This window comes from Lepisosteus oculatus, chromosome 28 (genome assembly GCF_040954835.1).
Source record: "Lepisosteus oculatus isolate fLepOcu1 chromosome 28, fLepOcu1.hap2, whole genome shotgun sequence".
Taxonomy (NCBI): Eukaryota; Metazoa; Chordata; class Actinopteri; order Semionotiformes; family Lepisosteidae; genus Lepisosteus; species Lepisosteus oculatus.
In genome coordinates, this window is record NC_090723.1 from 71,944 (window position 1) to 88,522 (window position 16,579).

The 16,579-nt window shown below is 46.1% G+C and overlaps 3 long non-coding RNA genes across 3 annotated transcripts; 1 reads left to right on the plus strand and 2 right to left on the minus strand.

The window, feature by feature from the left end:
- Positions 1-733: 733 nt before the first annotated feature.
- LOC138225498 (uncharacterized) lies at positions 734-2,494 on the minus strand. The gene is made up of 2 exons (XR_011183935.1): positions 1,721-2,494; positions 734-834 (listed from the first exon to the last, which is right to left on the minus strand). It is a non-coding gene; the product is annotated as an uncharacterized lncRNA (long non-coding RNA).
- Positions 2,495-10,860: 8,366 nt separating this feature from the next.
- Positions 10,861-13,721, plus strand: LOC138225495 (uncharacterized). Its single transcript, XR_011183932.1, has 2 exons — positions 10,861-12,956; positions 13,212-13,721. It is a non-coding gene; the product is annotated as an uncharacterized lncRNA (long non-coding RNA).
- A 1,097-nt stretch (positions 13,722-14,818) lies between these two features.
- Positions 14,819-16,579, minus strand: LOC138225496 (uncharacterized). Its single transcript, XR_011183933.1, has 2 exons — positions 15,806-16,579; positions 14,819-14,919 (listed from the first exon to the last, which is right to left on the minus strand). It is a non-coding gene; the product is annotated as an uncharacterized lncRNA (long non-coding RNA).

Here is a 16,579-nt window from a genome sequence, read left to right on the forward strand (position 1 = left end):
CTCAACTAAGACCCAGAAAAGTACCAGAGTATTCTCACCTAAGAGGAAATACTAACAAGTAGGATGCTAAAATGAAAAGCCTTAAAAAGTGAATGATCTTCAGTAGCTGAAATGATTATTGAGCTCTGGGTCACAGTGCTCCTGAAAAAAAATCAAATTTCAGCAGACACCCAAGGACAGCAGGTGAGCACCATGCTGAGCCAGTGTATAAGTGTATGAATCACAGTTTCAAGGAGCTTTTTTCAGTTTCGTTCCACTGATCGGCCAACACGGGGGGAACTTCAGTCTTACTCGCCCTATTGCATTAAGAAACTGTACAACATTCTCCAATAAGAACTTGCGATCTCACCTAACGAAAAGCAATTTGCGTAGCAGGGAAAGACTGGACTCCCACTGGGGATTTTTGTTTTTCATCCCGATGGTGATGTGCACTATATAGAACGTTGCTGGACCCATGTGCAATTGGTGTCATTTCTAATCTAGAGGTCAAAGCTGTGAAACTTTCAAAGAGATGGAAGATCTCTTGCGAGACACCAATTCACAGAAGGGGCTAATGAGATCTTTGCTTGAAGTCTCATTGTGCTGCACTATTTCATTTTTCAGTGGGCACGACTCACGGGCATCTAAAATCATCTCAGTGACGGACTAAACAGGCCTCTCGCAAAGACTCGGGAACGGACACAGACCTTATCGTCTCTGCTCCTCGGGAAGCGTGCAGAGATCACATTAGATGTGTTGCTCAAGCTCTTTATTGTCACGTACAGTAAACCCAGCAGTGTGGTCAGTGCGGGATGTGTTCTGTCCTGACGGCAGGGTATAGCAGCCAGAGGAGACCTGAAACACAAGACGGAGAGGTAAGACATTGATTCCGACAGAGAGAGCTTTCACACCGGATTACTGACAAGAGGAGCAATAAGAGAAGAGTTGTAAAGACACGCCGAAGAGAATATTCTCATCTAAGAGGAAATATTAAGACCATTTATAAGCTTGTGACCTCAAATTAAACGGAAGTCAGACATTTTCAAAGGGAGCAACACTGCGGCACAGTGGTTAGCATCGCTGCCTCATAGCACCGGGGCCCTGGGTTTGATTCCAGGGGTGCTGTCTGTGTGGAGTCTGCATGTTTGTTCATACAAACAGAAACTTCAAACAACAAACCCCAACAAGAAATCTGTGCACACTTGGACTCCTGCTGCAGCTGAGGAGCTGTCACGCACACACCTCCTGTGTGGGTAGTGTTGGCCGTAGGACGTGTTGTTCACAGAGAGAAAAAATACACCATAGCAAGTCAGCACTCAAACAAACCAAAAGGCCAGTTTTATTGAAGTTGACGCAGCTGGCCACACAAACACTCACTGGGTCTCTTCACCAGGTATCCACACAGACAGCACCCCAGGAAACCAGACCCATGAGAACGGGGCAGAGCATGCAGACTCCACACAGACAGCACCCCATGAACAGGACCCATGAGAACCCAGGCAGAGCATGCAGACTCCACACAGACAGCACCCCATGAACAGGACCCATGAGAACACAGACAGCACCCCATGAACAGGACCCATGAGAACACAGGCAGAGCATGCAGACTCCACACAGACAGCAGCCCAGGACACCAGACCCATGAGAACACAGGCAGAGCATGCAAACTCCACACAGACAGCACCCCAGGAACTAAATCCAGGCTCCCAGCGCTGCCACCCACTGCGCCGCCGTCTCTCACCTCCACTTGCAGATCATGACGCGACCGGAGACCGGAGACTCCTCACTCCTGCAGTAACACACCCCAGCAGGAGGAGGCGCCGACGGACTCGCTCATGGTGCAGTGAGCCCAGCGGTGTGAGGCTGGTGTCCAGCGCTGATGTGTCCCTGATAGTCCTGTCCCACAGCCTGCGAGTCACCGTTTCTTCCACAAAATACTCCAGCCAGCGCTTTTTAGACTCAAGTTTCTTAAGTTTCTGTTTTTCTCGCAGATTAGATTAAAAAAGCCGCCTGTTGACCTGCTGGAGGTCAGACCCGCTCCGGCAACAACTACTGCAGCTCCGTTGCCCCGGCAACCACGTTTTATTTAACAAAGTAAAATAAACACCGGAGAAAAGTTTGCAAACAAGACAAGAGAGCTCAGAAACCCACAGACACGACGGCAGTGGGTTTTGTTTCTGTGTCGAGTGGATAAACCAGGCAGGACGAGCGCTGCAAACACACTAGAGTACACATAACACAATCAGGGGTACACAAGACTCCTGCTTTTTACACAAACAGGTTCAACAGGTCAATAAAGAGCAGGTCGGCACAGCTGTCATGATGTCTCATTTACAAAGAGTCTGAAGATTTGCTCGTCTCTTCCCAGAGCAGCTTCACTCCGGAGAGCAAGGAACAGCTCCTGCCGAGTCCGTCTTGTAAGACAGACATAGAAATCCGCGACACGGTAAATACACTGACATTGTATAATTAATTCTGATGCTCAATCAAATCTGCGGAACACGTGCGGAGCGCAGTCCAGAGCACTATAAAGACTACATTTCCCACAAGCCCTGTGGCGACTTCCTTTTGACGTAATCGAATCGCGTCTTTTTATTTTTAATTATAACAACAATACATGCCATAAAAACAAGAATACATATAACACAGAGTATAGTCAGGGGTACATACGATAATACATGTACATGTTATGGAAAAAGATTAAACAAGTAATCTTGTTTAATAGTAAACAAAAGCAGATGAGGTCCGTACATGTTTCAAATTGTCTGTACAGACGCATTTACATCCGTTTTAAAGTGTTTAAACATGGGTCTCCTCTCACAGCATTTCGTTAATTATTATGAAGTATCGTATTTTTTTAAATACAAACGATATTTTCATATTACTTTCAATAGGTTTAAAATGTAGTATTATTTAACTTCTTTAAAAGTAATGTCAATATTAGTTTCCTTCTTTACGTTATCTTTCAGAGTTGCTGTCACAAACGTCACAGTTATCATCTGTATTGATTTTCAATCTCTGCACAACGAGGATCTGTACAGAGGCGCTATTGGACTCGCCGCCATAGACTCGTGTATCTCTGTCGCCGCCCAGTGGACATTTCTCGAAAGTGCAGTTCTTTTTAACTTTTTATGGTAGCAATAAAAATAGATACAATACAAACAAGAGTATATTTATAGCACATCAATAATACCATCAGGGGTACATAGTATAATATATTTACACTTCTGAAAAAAAGATTAAACCAGGTTAATAAAGATAAGGGCTGATATAGTCTGTAAATACACTTTTACATCTATTTAAAATGTTCTAACGAAGCTGCCTGAGGAAAGAACTTACTGTTTTGATTACATGAATCAGAGATTGTGACTCTGCCTTTAGCTTCCCATTCCTTCCAAACAATTTCAATTTCACACCTCTTGTTGTGCCAGAGGGTCCCCAGCACTGCTGTCACCTCTTCTGTACTCCTCCTATGCTAACAGCTGTGTATCTACTGCTGACTCCGTGAAAGGAATCAAGACTCCAGATGATCCCACCCAAATAAAAAAAAAATTCTGGAGTGGAAGGAGGTCTCTGCTTTAGTCGGCTGGTGCCGTGAAAACAACCTCTAACTCTATATAACTCCAACTGCCTGTGTCTCAGGAAGCCCTGGTCCGTTTGTAATGGAAAACCATTGAGAGCACTAGAATGACTGATTTCCATCTTCACTCTAGGTCACTGTGCTGAACAGCACATTACTGTATTCTGCATATGATATGTCTGTTATTTACACCTTTTCTTTCTCACTTTGTCTCTCTGTCCGTTTGGATCAGGTATTTGGAGAGCACCACCACACCAGCCAAACTACCCAAACAGTTGCTTAGGCACTCAAGTGGACTTGATCAAATTAAACTTTCCAACCTAAACAGGAAAATGACAGTTTAAATGGATTCTACTGCCTTATTAATCATATTTCTCTTCTAAATTCTTTTAAAATAAAAACAAATATTTCTGACATGATACACACAAATAGCTATTTTTATACTTTCTGGTTATATTTCAATCTTATAAATGAAGCATTTCTTTCCTGCGGTTTGAGGTTGTTAAAGAGAAAGACCCCATACTATCACAACCCCCTTTACAGGCTGGTGAAAGAGGTGAAATGAGGTAGCGGAGGTGTAATTGAGTCGGAAAGCAAACTCTCACCTGCTGCTTGCCAGGACAGGAATCTTACAAAGGTCCCCTCCTCCCAGGAGGGTCACAGTAACAAATACTAAACACGAATGATTACAGTTCAGGGCCCCAGCACTGCCACCCACTAAAATAAACATGACACACAAGAGAACCCATAAGACAGTCATAGAAATCCATGACACGACAAACACGCTGAACTGGTACAATATAATTAATTCTGATGTTCAATCAAATCACCGAAACACGTGGGCAGTGCGGGCCAGAGAACTACAGAAACTACATTTCCCATACGCCCCGTGGGCGACTTCCTTCTGACGTCATCGACTCGCGCCTTTTCAAAATCAAAATGACTACATTCATATGAAACACACTCAGAAACAATATCAAATGGTTTGATACAGAGTGCAGAAACAACTGAAGAGAACTACCAGAACTAAAACAACACCACACCACTCTGAACTGCGCCTCAGATACTGTGAGATGGTTAGACACTACATGCACACCCTAAAGAAGATAAGCACATACACAAACAGACAACTCTCAGACCACAAAAGGCCTGAAGCCAAGACACAGTCAACAACGCTTGATCCAACTGCAGCTCAGACCTGCAGCAAAGCCTGCTCAAACTCCCCAACCTCGTCCTGACGGCCGGCTGTTTCCCTGAGGCCTGGAATCAAGGACTGATCACGCCCGTCTGTAAAATGGAGACAGACTCGACCCCAACAGGTACCGGAGCTTCAGTGTGAACAGTAACCTGGGGAAGGAACTCTGTCGTAACTTGAATATCTGATAACCGGCCCTCCTTACTGAGCACAATGTCCCGCATTAGAGTCAGAGTCAGACTGGCTTCCTACCAAACCGCCACACATCCCATCACATTCACACCTGGGCACTGCCAGCCCATCTGGACCCAGAACAGCAGAGCCAGGCATTGCTGGAGCAGGACTGTCACACCTGGGCACTGCCAGTCAATCTGGACAAGACCAGAGTTATGGTATTCCAGGAGAAAGCCAGACCTCAGGGAAACAGGTACAAATTCACACTGAACAACAACACATTGGAGCACACATCCAGCTACACATATCTCGGTCTCACCATCAGCTCTTCTGGGAGTTTTGACCTGGCACTAAAGGCACTGAGGGAGAAGGCACTCAGGGCTTTCTACGCAATAAGAAGGAGGCTCTTCAATGTCAACCCACCAACAAGAATTTCGCTCCAAATATCTGAAAGTGTAATCCAACCCATTGCCCTATACGGCAGTGAAGTGTGGGGTCCCCTCACAGACCAGGAGTACACTCTGTAGAAACTCTAATCAATCTGTAGAAACATCCGCCTTGCGCAGAGAAAAACAGCTAACAGCGAGTGCAGGGCTGAATTAGGCCAGTACCCACTATTGATAAACATACAGAACAGAGTAATCAAACACTTGTTACACCTGAGAAACAGAGGCCACAATTCATACCACCACTAGGCCCTGCTGATCCCAGAGTACAGCTGGTGTTGACACCAGTCAGTCTCAGGACAGCACAGCTGCAGCAACACCAATCACAATCATCCAAATGCGGAGGGGACTGCAGTCCAGAGAAACCCAGCATTTGACAAGGACTGGAGGCCATTTCGCACCACAACTGTAGAACAGGATTCTTTCTGCACACCCAGTACTGGGGGCTGTGTCGGAGGCTCCTCACCAGAAGAGACTTGCATTCCTGTTGGCTCCTCTCGTTCTGTGATGATTTTAGACGTCGAATCGGGCAGGAGGCAGGCGCTCTTCGGGAGCTCTCGTCCCGTGCTATAACTCGGACCACGCGATGGCACAATTGCTTCCTACATCGAAACAGAAACTTCAAACAACAAACCCCAACAAGAAATCTGTGCACACTTGGACTCCTGCTGCAGCTGAGGAGCTGTCACGCACACACCTCCTGTGTGGGTAGTGTTGGCCGTAGGACCTGTTGTTCACAGAGAGAAAAAATACACCATAGCAAGTCAGCACTCAAACAAACCAAAAGGCCAGTTTTATTGAAGTTGACGCAGCTGGCCACACAAACACTCACTGCGTCTCTTCACCAGGTATCAGAAACAAAATAAAGGAACAATCTTTTTATCATATCCACTCGCACCTTGCTCTCATTTCCAGACTCCTAACTTACCACTCCCAACAAACCCCACTGCTCACAACACCCTTTAAATAGGATTTGGCCCGTACCACTATGGATACAATAGGTGTAAAACAGAAAATTCAAAAGATAAACAACACACAGCACAGCAGTCCGGACTACTTGGACACACAAATACATGAAACCCTTAACAATTCACAGGACAGACATTCAGCAGATCGTCTATACCTAGTTGCCATTTTTCGCAATAACATTAGGCTCTGATAACCTCCCCTCTCAGCATTCCAGCAATGTTATGTTCCTCTAGCTAAGCTTCAGGCATATAACCAGTCTCCTATCTGATTGCAACCTTTTGACCTTTCTGAGGATCCCTCAGAACAAATAGACACTGGAGTCTCCTCTCATGCAGTGCTGTTAAGACTTAAGCTAGTGGCATCCTACACTATGCTTTGTTCCTTTAGGACCATTTCTCTAAAAATAGTGTTCTCTACCTTTTGTTTCCTCTCCTGTCCATAGCTGGAACAACTGTTTGCTAACAAAGACTGTTTATCTGTCTGGAAAGGTCTCCAAACTGTTACCAATTACAAAAGAAAATCCCCTCAGATACATCTTGATCACTCTCTACCAGATAACACATTTTACAGCAGGCCTGAAACACAAAGGATCTCCAACGACCTTGTCCATGGCAGTCTCGCAACTCGTCCAAATAATTCACATCCTGGGGATGAGCTATTGTCCCCCACTCAACTGGAGTGCCACTCCCACTCACACTCAATCTCTCACGAAGACTTGACGCCGTTAACAAGTCTTGAGAATGCCCTGTGAAGCAAAGAACAGGATGTGTTAAGGCTATTCAAAAAGCAAAACTGTAAAAAGGCAGCAGGACCTGACTGTGTATCTCCAGCCACACTACAGCCCTGTGCTGGCCAACTCGCTCCAATCTTTACAGACGTTTTTAAGCAATCACAGTGCCAGACTGCTTCAAATCTTCTGTTATTGTTCCTGTTCCAAAAAAGGACACAAGAACCTGCCTTAATGCCTACAGACCCGTCGCACTAACGTCAGAACTGGCGCGTCTTCCCAACACGTTCGTGTCAGAGTGAGGTGACCCCTCATACAAGAATTATTTCCTGCCTCATATATGACTACGGCACCTAGCAATGCAACAGGTTCTGTTGATCTCCCAGATCCACCAATGCCCACACAGACCAGCGACAAGCATGTGTATCGTATAAGTGACCTTTTTATTTTTCTATCCACATTCACCATCAGCCAAAGACACAACGAAAACAGCAGCAACAAAAGGTCCTTCCAAGGGTCATAATGAATCCAGAGGGACGGCAGTCTTTTCTGTCAAGTACCGAAGAGTGGCCACTCGAACGATTCTTCTTCGTACCTGTAAAGTCTTTGATGGCCCCAGTGAACGAGAGGCCGGTCCCATTTCCCCAGTTCAGGTTCCACTAGAAATCCTCCCGCGAACTGTATTCCATTCCCCTCAGTTTGGAGCGGCTAGCCGGGCCGGTTTCTCGCTCCTTGCCTTCAGGTATTAAAAGTCTCTGTACAGTACCTCTGTTCCGATGCCACTGTCTCCCGTGGTCGTCAATCGGTCCTTGCCTCCGCGAACTCGCGCTCCGCAGCTTCCCTTGTGCTGCCTGTGTCGTCTCCCGGGTCTGGTGGGAATCGGGAGCGCGCTCCGTTCCGGCTCAGATGGTTTTATTCCTCCCCTCAGCCCATCTCCCTCAGGGGGTTTTCCACTGTCCCTGTCAGAAAGGGGCTTGCCCAGTATTTTACCAGGAGGAAGCTCGTGTGGCTGAAGAGTGTGAGAGTGCCGAGCTTAGGTGTTATGGGCCCTTATCACTTCTTTGTTCACTCTCCGGGTCGGAGAAACCTGAAAAGAGACAAACGTTGTGAGACCATTTATAAGCTCGGTGATCTCGAATTAAACAGAACAATAGCAACACTGTTCTACAAACCTTTCATTGAAAGGGTTTTCAAACACTGTCCCACTTGCTGGTTTGGCAACATCAGTAGCTGGAATTGAATATGCAGCCATTAGTCTGCCTGGCAAAAAACAACCGGTCTCTCCAGTGGTCTGCATACAAGTGAACACACAAACCCCATACTATTAAAACCCCTTTAGGGCACACTCACACCACAACACAATCAACCCGACAGACTCACCAACACTGGACTGCAGAAGCGGCAGGAAACCCTTGAGAACATGAGCAGAGCATGCAAACTCCACACAGACAGCACTCCAGGAAACCAGACACATGAGAACATGTGCAGAGCATGTGCGCCGTCTCTCAGCCTTTCACCTCCACATGCAGATCAGGACGCGACCGGAGACCGGAGACTCCTCACTCCTGCAGGAGGAGGCGCCGACGGACTCGCTCAGCCCAGCGCTTACATTTCCCCCACAGTCCTGTCCTACAGCCTGCGACTCACCGCTTCTTCCTTTTCTTCTGCGAAATGTCCACAAAATACTCCAGCCAGCGCCGTTTAGACTAAAGTTTCGGCTTTGCCAGCTGTCTCCCTCCCGGAGGTCAGATCGCAACAACTTCTGCAGCACCGTTTCCCCAGCAACCACGTTTTATTTAACAAAGTAAAATAAACACAGGAGAAAAGTTTGCAAACATGCAGGCAGGATGAGCGCTGCAGACACATGCTGCTGCCCGGGTCCGTCTTGTGAAATAAACAGAATTTTGCACCCCAGGAACTAGACCCACGAGAACATAAGGAGAGCATGCAAACTCCACACACACAGCACCCCAGAAAACTGGAGCCACGAGAACATGAACAGAGCATGCAAACTCCACACACACAGCACCCCAGAAACTAAATCCAGTCTCCCAGCGCTGCCACCCACTGCGCCGCCGTCTCTCACCTCCACTTGCAGATCATGACGCGACCGGAGACCGGAGACTCCTCACTCCTGCAGTAACACACCCCAGCAGGAGGAGGCGCCGACGGACTCGCTCATGGTGCAGTGAGCCCAGCGGTGTGAGGCTGGTGTCCAGCGCTGATATTTACCGACAGCCTGCGACTCACCGTTTCTTCCTTTTCTTCTGCACAATGTCCACAAAATACTCCAGCCAGCGCTTTTTAGACTAACGTTTCTGCTTTGCTCGCTGATTAGATTACAAAAGCCGACTGTTTACCTCCTAGAGGTCAGCTCGCAACAACTTCTGCAGCACCGTTTCCCCGGCAACCACGTTTTATTGACAAAGTAAAATAAACACAGCAGAAAAGTTTGCAAACAAGACGGGAGCTAAGAAACACGACGACAGTGTGTTTGCTTTATGTGCCGGGTCGATTAACCAGCGCTGCAGACACGTGAAATACAAGAAAACATACACACAAGGGAACACATAAGAGAGACAAAGAAATACAAGACACGATAAATACGCTGAAATTGTATTAATATAATTCATTCTAATGTTCAATGAAATCAGCGAAACACATGGGCAGGGCAGCCCAGTGAACTATAGAGACTACATTACCCATAAGCCCTGTGGGCGACACCATTTTGACGTCATCGACTCATACTTTTGTATTTTTTATGAGACCAAAAACTACAAGAAAACGTAACGTAGCAGTCGTATTGTCAGGGTACATGCAATAATACATGTACATTTTATGGAAAAAAAGATTCAACAAGGTAAATGCAGATAAGGCCCGTCCATGCTTCAACGTTCGTACAACACAGAAACAGACACATTTCAGAAAGACATTCTGAAATAAAATGTCTTTACATCCGTCTTAAAGTGTTCAAACACGGTCTCCTCTCACACCATTCCCTTAATAATTATGTTGCGCAAGTATAATCATGTTTTAAAATACAAACGATATTTTCATCTTCCTTTTCAATGGGATTAAAATGTAACAAATGTATTTCTTTCCGATTTCAAGTCTTTCCGATAGCGCTTTGAGACTCAGCTCCGTGGACAAGTGTATCTCTGTCGCCACCCAGTGGACATTTCTCGGAAGTGTCACCGCCCGCCGGAATTCGGAAAAGTCCCGGATCTGAAGCTGTGTGACTGGACAAGAGCCTGTCTCCCGCCTCCTGCTGAAATCTCAGCGCCGATTGGACAAAAGCTGCTCACAGTCCGGATCCAGTAGAAGGCCGATCCACTCCGGGTTTTCCTTAGCCGGCAGTCCGGATCCAGTAGAAGGCCGATCCACTCCGGGTTTTCCGTAGCCGGCAGTCCGGATCCAGTGGAAGGCCGATCCACTCCGGGTTTTCCGTAGCCGGCAGTCCGGATCCAGTGGAAGGCCGATCCACTCCGGGTTTTCCGTAGCCGGCAGTCCGGATCCAGTGGAAGGCCGATCCACTCCGGGTTTTCCGTAGCCGGCAGTCCGGATCCAGTGGAAGGCCGATCCACTCCGGGTTTTCCGTAGCCGGCAGTCCGGATCCAGTGGAAGGCCGATCCACTCCGGGTTTTCCGTAGCCGGAAGTCCGGATCCAGTGGAAGGCCGATCCACTCCAGGTTTTCCGTAGCCGGAAGTCCGAGTCCGGTGGAAGGCCGATCCACTCCGGGTTTTCCGTAGCCGGAAGTCCGGGTCCGGTGGAAAGGCCGATCCACTCCGGGTTTTCCGTAGCCGGAAGTCCGGGTCCGGTGGAAAGGCAGATCCACTCCGGGTTTTCCGTAGCCGGAAGTCCGGATCCTTTACGATGCACGCAAGACTACGTTACAGATCACCGGAGTACATTATACAGGCAAATAAAGATAAGGTACGCACAGCTTTCATGTTGTGATACTTAGACATGGTTTGGAGACGTTCCCTCGTGTGTATTTTGAATTATTCAAATGCGTGTCGCTTCAATTTGGAAGCGCATCATTTCAGTGCATGAGCTTACCCGTTATATTGGGCGAGATTTCACACGGATATTCAAACAAGAACGAGTTTGCCCTGGAATCCATTCCACTGCCCAACCTGAAAGTCAGAGCATGAGAACGGACGGATTGTATGGCGATTGAGGTGTTGCTCGACCACATCAATTAGGCGAGAAGTACAATCTGCTACTACGACATACGGTCTAATTATTCAATTTTCGATTATTTCTCATCTTTAGGCTATTTATACATCTAATAACGAGCAAGTATAATGATTAAGCCAATGATACATTATATTTTAGATTCGGTTCAGCAGTATTGAGCAGTAAAATAACATCAATTTGTCTACAGGAAATGTCAGAATTAGAAGCCTTCTTTACACCATTTTGCCGATCTGTTCAGAGTGTTTTAACAACAGAACAAAACAAAAACAAACGTAAGGTTTCTGGGCTGCTTTGAGAAAGACAATGATCATCTATATTACTTTTAAATCTATGCACACTGTGTATCTTTACCGGGTCGATTCAATGTACAATTTTGTACTGACGCCTTAACCTTATTATTCATACAAAATCTGTTTGACAATAGTCATGGTTGATTCCACTCACTTTCCCCAAAGAGGTGCTCCAAAATAGTTTGACAAGATATTGTGAGATTGTGAGAGGGATCTGAAGTATTTATTAGTACAAGTATAACTAAATTGTTTTCCTTGTAGTCTAATAAAGGTTGTAAATTCTTCCATAGTTTCTGATGGTATACTGTTAGTTTCTTAAAAGCATCAATACCTCTCTAGGAGTAGCTCTGGTTACGACGGATTGTTATCAGACGTATCACAAACATTATATCTATTCATAAAATCTGCTTGATTCTACATTTCATCATCCACACCAGTTAATTTGTTGACCCCGCTTATACTATTTTAAACCCAGTTTTCAAAGCACAGGTTTATTTTTTCTCTGTATTCTAGATGATGTATCTATGGGAGGTATGTTTATCTATAAGAGACCACGTGAGGAGAACTTCTTCATGGAAGCTGGCAAGTTTCAGGGGGGTTTCCAGCATCCAAATGACATTCAAGTAAAAAGTCTATACCCGCTAGTTCCTGAATGATTAAATTAGGGAAACATACACCACCTACTTTGCTTAATTTTGTAAATAGTACTCTGTCGGTATCGGTATTAGATGCTCTAAACCCTGTAGCATTTAGGCCTCCTTCTGCGTGTGTTTGACAAATAACAACCATGAATAAAGTTTTTTTTTTTATTTTACTAAGGTAGAGAACATCAAATCACAAAATCACCTTTTTGAAAATCTTAATACCAAGATATTTAATCACATCTTTTACATGTATATAACGTACGGAGCAGACACTTTTCAACAGCCACCAGTTCACTTTTCTGATATGTAAAGAAAGACCAGATACAGAGGAAATGACTTGTAAACACATTTAATTGCTTTGTCCACCTCTGTGTGCTTTCTCAGAGAGAGAGTTGTATCCTCAGCCAATTGGGAACACCTGTCATCTCTTTATCCTGTACTTGAATACCCTGAAACTATTTGTTATAGGGGTGTAAGCAGTGGGAAGAGGAGTGGGCTCGTGTCGAATTGCCTTACCCGTTCCCAATCTGCAGGAGGTCCCACGACGGCAGGTAGCTGCTCCAGTCGCTGGAGCTCAGTTCGCTGTCGAGGGAGGACGAGGGCTCTGGCTCGGGGGAATCACGGCTCCACAGCTCCTACCTGTTGCAGAGTGTTTCTGCCCTGCCGATGGCCTCTGTGTTTTAGAAGGATCTGTCTCTTTTCACTTGCTTACACCACAGGTTTCATCGACGATAGTGTGCATCCTGAAGCAGTGAGTTATCGGTCTTATTTCTACTGAGAAACAGTTCAAGCACTCACAAAACAATAACCAGGAGACGGTGTATGAAAAAGAATTGTAAGACTTGCAGAGTAGATTTGAATAGACAGTAGACGTCACACTGCATGCTTGAATATCAGAGATTCAATTCATTCTTTCCTGTAGGTTAACTTCCTGTTTGACATTGTTCTGCTGTCACTTCTTCACAAACTCATAACTCGCCGTGTTCAATTTTGTGTTGAGTTACAGGAACCTCAGCATCAGATGAAATTCTCTTCAGCGCCCCAGGGAGACTGGGGGACTTGCCAGATTTTCAGCTTTATCACTGGGTCCTTCAGCTCAGGGCTGTTGAGCAAAGTGCTCACCTCTGCTGGAGAGCCACAGGGGCACTACAGAGCGGCCTCGTGTTCCCTGCTCCTGCCCGTGCCTGTGGACGGCCAGTGTGACCGCGTGCGAGACAAAGTAGTGCATTTGTGGTGTAAATACAGAATGTTCACTAGCTGACTGAGGAAAGTTACATAGACGGGAGTATACGTTCTGAAATAATGTGAACCACTGTTACTACACACAGACAGACTACTTAAAAATCATGTGGCTTTTTAAGGTTGTTTTGTCTGCCTAAAGTACGTTAGATTTGTCACAGCAGAGTTTGAATACTTACAGAATGCAGCAGCTAGAATTGTTACTTGGAGCAGAAAGAATGACCACATAACCTTGTTGTGAAAGGCGCTATATGAAAATAAATTGAATTGAATGGAATGACAGAGTCACGGCTTTTCCAGTTTCCTCTCCTATTATCTTCTTTATCTGCACTCTAAAACACAGTGAAACCTTGAACCTTTCAAGTGGACCACTGCCGTTCTACATCACAATGACTTTAACTAGGACGGAGACTTGAATGGGATGAAAAAGGAAAAGGCATTATTTGCAGGAAGAAATTAAACTGTTCCACCTGATCACTTGCTAAACAAAGTGATTCACTGGAGTGGAGGCGGTGAAAGCTTTGTGAATCAACTTACAAAAGGAAACATGTAAGAAACGTGGCTCCCATATTTAACCCTTGAAAAATCTATGAGTGTTATGTGGAGGTGAAAGTATTGTTCAATTATTCTAATAAAGCTCACTCAACTAAGACCCAGAAAAGTACCAGAGTATTCTCACCTAAGAGGAAATACTAACAAGTAGGATGCTAAAATGAAAAGCCTTAAAAAGTGAATGATCTTCAGTAGCTGAAATGATTATTGAGCTCTGGGTCACAGTGCTCCTGAAAAAAAATCAAATTTCAGCAGACACCCAAGGACAGCAGGTGAGCACCATGCTGAGCCAGTGTATAAGTGTATGAATCACAGTTTCAAGGAGCTTTTTTCAGTTTCGTTCCACTGATCGGCCAACACGGGGGGAACTTCAGTCTTACTCGCCCTATTGCATTAAGAAACTGTACAACATTCTCCAATAAGAACTTGCGATCTCACCTAACGAAAAGCAATTTGCGTAGCAGGGAAAGACTGGACTCCCACTGGGGATTTTTGTTTTTCATCCCGATGGTGATGTGCACTATATAGAACGTTGCTGGACCCATGTGCAATTGGTGTCATTTCTAATCTAGAGGTCAAAGCTGTGAAACTTTCAAAGAGATGGAAGATCTCTTGCGAGACACCAATTCACAGAAGGGGCTAATGAGATCTTTGCTTGAAGTCTCATTGTGCTGCACTATTTCATTTTTCAGTGGGCACGACTCACGGGCATCTAAAATCATCTCAGTGACGGACTAAACAGGCCTCTCGCAAAGACTCGGGAACGGACACAGACCTTATCGTCTCTGCTCCTCGGGAAGCGTGCAGAGATCACATTAGATGTGTTGCTCAAGCTCTTTATTGTCACGTACAGTAAACCCAGCAGTGTGGTCAGTGCGGGATGTGTTCTGTCCTGACGGCAGGGTATAGCAGCCAGAGGAGACCTGAAACACAAGACGGAGAGGTAAGACATTGATTCCGACAGAGAGAGCTTTCACACCGGATTACTGACAAGAGGAGCAATAAGAGAAGAGTTGTAAAGACACGCCGAAGAGAATATTCTCATCTAAGAGGAAATATTAAGACCATTTATAAGCTTGTGACCTCAAATTAAACGGAAGTCAGACATTTTCAAAGGGAGCAACACTGCGGCACAGTGGTTAGCATCGCTGCCTCATAGCACCGGGGCCCTGGGTTTGATTCCAGGGGTGCTGTCTGTGTGGAGTCTGCATGTTTGTTCATACAAACAGAAACTTCAAACAACAAACCCCAACAAGAAATCTGTGCACACTTGGACTCCTGCTGCAGCTGAGGAGCTGTCACGCACACACCTCCTGTGTGGGTAGTGTTGGCCGTAGGACGTGTTGTTCACAGAGAGAAAAAATACACCATAGCAAGTCAGCACTCAAACAAACCAAAAGGCCAGTTTTATTGAAGTTGACGCAGCTGGCCACACAAACACTCACTGGGTCTCTTCACCAGGTATCCACACAGACAGCACCCCAGGAAACCAGACCCATGAGAACGGGGCAGAGCATGCAGACTCCACACAGACAGCACCCCATGAACAGGACCCATGAGAACCCAGGCAGAGCATGCAGACTCCACACAGACAGCACCCCATGAACAGGACCCATGAGAACACAGACAGCACCCCATGAACAGGACCCATGAGAACACAGGCAGAGCATGCAGACTCCACACAGACAGCAGCCCAGGACACCAGACCCATGAGAACACAGGCAGAGCATGCAAACTCCACACAGACAGCACCCCAGGAACTAAATCCAGGCTCCCAGCGCTGCCACCCACTGCGCCGCCGTCTCTCACCTCCACTTGCAGATCATGACGCGACCGGAGACCGGAGACTCCTCACTCCTGCAGTAACACACCCCAGCAGGAGGAGGCGCCGACGGACTCGCTCATGGTGCAGTGAGCCCAGCGGTGTGAGGCTGGTGTCCAGCGCTGATGTGTCCCTGATAGTCCTGTCCCACAGCCTGCGAGTCACCGTTTCTTCCACAAAATACTCCAGCCAGCGCTTTTTAGACTCAAGTTTCTTAAGTTTCTGTTTTTCTCGCAGATTAGATTAAAAAAGCCGCCTGTTGACCTGCTGGAGGTCAGACCCGCTCCGGCAACAACTACTGCAGCTCCGTTGCCCCGGCAACCACGTTTTATTTAACAAAGTAAAATAAACACCGGAGAAAAGTTTGCAAACAAGACAAGAGAGCTCAGAAACCCACAGACACGACGGCAGTGGGTTTTGTTTCTGTGTCGAGTGGATAAACCAGGCAGGACGAGCGCTGCAAACACACTAGAGTACACATAACACAATCAGGGGTACACAAGACTCCTGCTTTTTACACAAACAGGTTCAACAGGTCAATAAAGAGCAGGTCGGCACAGCTGTCATGATGTCTCATTTACAAAGAGTCTGAAGATTTGCTCGTCTCTTCCCAGAGCAGCTTCACTCCGGAGAGCAAGGAACAGCTCCTGCCGAGTCCGTCTTGTAAGACAGACATAGAAATCCGCGACACGGTAAATACACTGACATTGTATAATTAATTCTGATGCTCAATCAAATCTGCGGAACACGTGCGGAGCGCA